The following is a 5,009-nucleotide window of genomic DNA, read 5'->3' as shown; positions in this document are numbered from 1 at the left end:
AGAAGCATGTCCTTGAAAGGACCTCCACACATACCCCTAATCCAGGGATCTGACCCACTATCATGCTCCTATCCCTATTCTAACTCGTGTGTGGGCTGACCTTGACCATCGTTAGGTAATACAGAAAGGTGACCAGGTACAGCTGGGAGAAGCATGTCCTTGAAAGGACCTCCACACATACCCCTAATCCAGGGATCTGACCCACTATCATGCTCCTATCCCTATTCTAACTCATGTGTGGGCTGACCTCGACCATCATTAGGTAATACAGAAAGGTGACCAGGTACAGCTGGGAGAAGCACGTCCTTGAAAGGACCTCCACACATACCCCTAATCCAGGGATCTAACCCACTATCAGTGTAACTGCCTTCAAAACAAACAAAATGACAAAGAAGTCCTTCTCTTTTAAACGCAGAAAGGATTTGAAGGGTTACATGAGAACAAGTCTACTTTCTTTCCTCTCCCCTCCCAAACATAAACTCACGAATACATACCACATTGCTTGCCCCATGGGGCACTAGCAACCCAGAATGGAGGGAGGGCAGACAGGGCTGGGGAGAAACCTCAGTCTCTGCCTCTGGCTACATCCACCCTCTATCCTCAACGACCCCTACAGCCTCTTCCCCATAGCTCACCTTCCCCGCCCTCCACTCCCCTACACTGCAATGGTATGCCTTGCTCTGGGAAAGAAAGTAGACACAGGCATTGCTTTTGAGAAATCTGCATATTGGGAGAGAGAACATAGAACCAGATAAACAAAACAGACTAGATTGTTACCTGTTCTCCCCTAGTCATACTTCATTATCCAAATCTCTGCCTTGAAAGTTCCTCCAGCTGGGACATGCACTTATGTCCACACCATCTGTGACCCTTGCAACTGCCAGGGCCAAGGGAAAACTCGCTCTCCACCCTCTGAAGACTTGCTGAAAAATCACTGACAAGTGGTAGATTAACAGGAGAAAAAGCAAACAAATTTGTTTGATCATAATTTTATCTGAACCTTCAGAATGAAGACCCAAAGATACAGGGGAATTGTGCATTTTTATGCTTAGGTTCAACAGATTATGGACTGTGTAGAAATATGATTAGACAAGAAGGGTTTAATACTAATAGACTGAGAGGTGAAACCCAGCAAGGCCTGTCTAGATTCTTCTTGGCCTCTCTGTTCCTTCCTTCTGGGCATGGGGTGGGACCCTCTCTGGAATGGGTGTCTTATGACAGTCAAACACAGTAGGTCAGATCATTTCTGACCAGTTTTTTTTTTTTTTTCTTTTTCTGCTAGCTCCCTTTACTCCAGCTCTCTCTCTGACCAGTTTTCACACAGAAAGGGGAGTGGGGAGTTAGAGGACTATTTTTAGGTTTTATGGCTGGCTTTGGGTAAAACTGGTTTTGATGACCTGCCTTGGGGAAGAGAGATTCTAGTTTCGATGGCTAGCCTTGGGGGAGAATGAGAAGCCAGAAACAAGAGGGCAGGAGGTCAGAGAGAAACTTTTGCTTCCAGGGCGGCTTCTGAGGCCTTCATTTTAGGGTATCAGAGATGACTGGGCAGCCTGGCTCTGGATAAAGTATCCCAGTGTGAATGCTGGTCTTCTACACTGGATGCTGAGCTCTTTTAAAGGGTGTTTTTCAACCTTGGATGCATATTGGAATCACCCCAGGAGCTTTAAGAAATATTGTTGGCCTGGAGCTGTAGCTCATGTCTGTAATCCCTAAACTTTGGAAGGCTGAGGCAGGATGACTGTTTTGAGCCCAGGAGTTCGAGACCAGCCTGGCCAACACAGTAAGAGCCTGCCTCTATAAAAATTTTTAAAAATATTTGGGTCTAAGGCCGGGCGCGGTGGCTCATGTCTATAATCCCAGCACTTTGGGAGGCCGAGGCAGGTGGATCACGAGGTCAAGAGATCGAGACCATCCTGGTCAACAAGGTGAAACCCCGTCTCTACTAAAAAATACAAAAATTAGCCGGGCATGGTGGCGCACGCCTGTAGTCCCAGCTACTCGGGAGGCTGAGGTAGGAGAATTGCTTGAACCCAGGAGGCGGAGGTTGCGGTGAGCCAAGATTGCGCCATTGCACTCCAGCCTGGGTAACAAGAGCGAAACTCCATCTCAAAAAAAAAATTTGGGTCTGGTACTCCACGCCTGTAGTCCTGGGTACTAGGAAGGCTGAGGTGGGAGGGTATCGCTTGAGCCCAGGAAGTTAAGGCTGCAGTGAGCCATGATCGCATCACTGCACTCCAGCCTAAGTGACAAGCAAGATTCTATCTCAAAAAAAAAAAAAGAAAAAAGAAAAAAAGTTAGTTGGGGCCTACCCCAGAGATTCTGATTTAGTGAGACTGGACATCAGGAATTTAACACTCCCTGGCCCCCTGGGTGCTTCAACTGTGTATCCAAGATTGAGAACCACCAGATTTACAGCAAGGACATTTTCTTACATTCTTTCTAAAGCTTCTTGCATTTTTTTTTGCATATGGATTCTGTTTATCAAATAAACAAAAAGGAAACCTGCAAATGCTTGTCAAAGTCTGTTGAAGCTTCAGGCCCAAAGCCCACAGAGATTAATGACTAATTTGTATGGTCCTTTAGAACCTTGCTTCTTAGTGTGACCCATGAACCAGCAGAACATCAAGACCACCTTGAATCTGTTAGAAATGCAGAGGCTGGCTAGGTGTGGTGGCTTACACCTGTAATCTGAACATTTTGGGAGCCCAGGAGTTTGAGACCAGCCTGGGAAACATAGGGAGACCCCCGCCCTCTGCCATCGCTACAAAAAAAAAAAAAAAATCTGTTGGGTGTGGTAGCATCCACCTGTAAGCCCAGTTACTTGGGAGGCTGAGCTAGAACAGTTTGCAGCTGCAGTGAGCCACGATTGGGCCACTAACTACGTGGTTGATGCAGCCAGATCCTGTACCTAAAGAAAAAAAAATGCAGAAACTCAGGCCCACCCAGACTGCTCTATGGAATCTTGAGAGCTGCAAATCATTGATTTTCAGCATAGATGATTTTGCCCACCCCTGACACTGACTTGAACAAACACTAGCATTAATTTCTGGCAGCTTAAGGCCATGTCTCAGGGATGGCCCAGGCCTCCTTAGGTCCCTGCCTAGGGAAGCTCAAGGCTGCCAAAAGAATTTACCATTTGTTCCAGCCAATGCAGATCACAGCCTTTTTGTTTTTGTTTTTATTGCATTTTAGGTTTTGGGGTATATGTGAAGAACAAGCAAGATTGTTGCATGGGTACACACATGGCAGTGTGATTTGCTGCCTTCCTCCCCTTCACCTATATCTGGCATTTCTCCCCATGCTATCTCTCCCCAACTCCCCAGCCCCCACTGTCCCTCCCCTATTTCCCCCCAACAGACCCCAGTGTGTGATGCTCCCCTCCCTGTGTCCATGTGTTCTCATTGTTCAACACCCGCCTGAGTGAGAACATGCGGTGTTTGATTTTCTGTTCTTGTGTCAGTTTGCTGAGAATGATGGTTCCCACTTTCATCCATGTCCCTACAAAGGACACGAACTCATCGTTTTTGATGGCTGCATAATATTCCATGGTGTATATGTGCCACATTTTCCCCATCCAGTCTATCATCGATGGGCATTTGGATTGGTTCCAGGTTCTTTGCTATTGTAAACTGGATCACAGCCTTCTAACCTCCCTCTTCTTTTTTTGAGGAGTCATGCTTTGTTGCCCAGGCTGGAATGCAGTCATGCGATCTCAGCTCACTGCAACCTCTGCCTCCCGGGTTCAAGCAGTTCTACCATCTCTGTCTCCTAAGTAGCTGGGAGTACAGGTATGCGCCACCATGCCCGGCTAACTTTTGTGTTTTTAGTAGAGATGGGGTTTCGCCATGTTGGCCAGGCTGCTCTTGAACTCCTGACTCAAGTGATCCACCCACAATGCTGGGATTATAGGCATGAGCCACAGCACTCAACCCCTCCCTCTTCTTAGAGGGCTTACTTCATAAAATTTACAATTGTAAATCTTTTCTAACCCTTTGAGAGATACCAATGTATCTTCTGCAGCACAGGAATGTGTTTTTCTTTTTCTGGGAGCCATCCCTTTGTCATGTAATTATCAGGAATGATAAGGCTGACTCCTGGTCTCTGTGGGAAGCTAGTATCCTAACTTTGATAAACTTGTGAGTTAGGAGACACAGATAGCCTAATCACATTGACCAACCTCCTTACCAGCTTTTTGTAATTTTCCACTTCCCCAGTTCTATTTGAACCTCCTCCCTCCCCCTTTAAAATTTCATCACCTCTGCACAGATTGGAGCTAAGCTCAGTTCTATACTGAGGACTCTCTTTTTCTGCAGTAGTTGAGTAAAATCTGTCATTATTGCCTTTAGTGTTCAGCTTTTTAAGTCTCTATTTTAATAAGGTCCTTTAAGTCTCCATTTTAATAAGGTCATAAACAGCCCTGAATGGTGGGAAAAAATTATGCCCATTTTACCAATGAGAGAATTATATCTTTGCTTAAGATCATACTGGTAAACTAGGAAATTGAACATGCTTCATGACTCAATCCAGGGCTCTTTCCAAAATACATGCGAATCAGAAAGGGAAGACCACACTGCACATGAGGACCCAGGGGAAGAAGGTTGGCGAGAGAGCTCACAAAAAACCAAAAAGGTTTCTCTTGATGCATCTCCATTGGTGCAATGCCCTCTCAGGCTTTTTTTTTTTTTTTTTTTTGACATGGAGTCTCACTCTGTCGCCCAAGCTAGAGTACAGTGGTACGATCTTGGCTTACTGCAACCTCTGCCTCCTGGGTTCAAGCGATTCTCCTGCCTCAGCCTCCTGAGTAGCTGGGATTACAGGTGTGCACCACCACACCCATCTAATATTTCATATTTCTAGTAGAGATGAGGTTTCACCATGTTGGCCAAGCTGGTCTTGAACTCCTGATCTCAAGTGATCCATCCACCTCGGCTTCCAAAGTGCTGGGATTACAGGCGTGAGCCACTACACTCAGCCTCAGGTTCTTCTTTAGTTGCAAGAGAACTGTTTCA

The sequence above is a fragment of the Aotus nancymaae genome, unplaced genomic scaffold (assembly GCF_030222135.1).
Source record: "Aotus nancymaae isolate 86718 unplaced genomic scaffold, 86718_ANA_hifiasm-v0.15.2.pri h1tg000010l, whole genome shotgun sequence".
Taxonomy (NCBI): domain Eukaryota; kingdom Metazoa; phylum Chordata; class Mammalia; order Primates; family Aotidae; genus Aotus; species Aotus nancymaae.
This window is presented reverse-complemented; position numbering follows the sequence as displayed.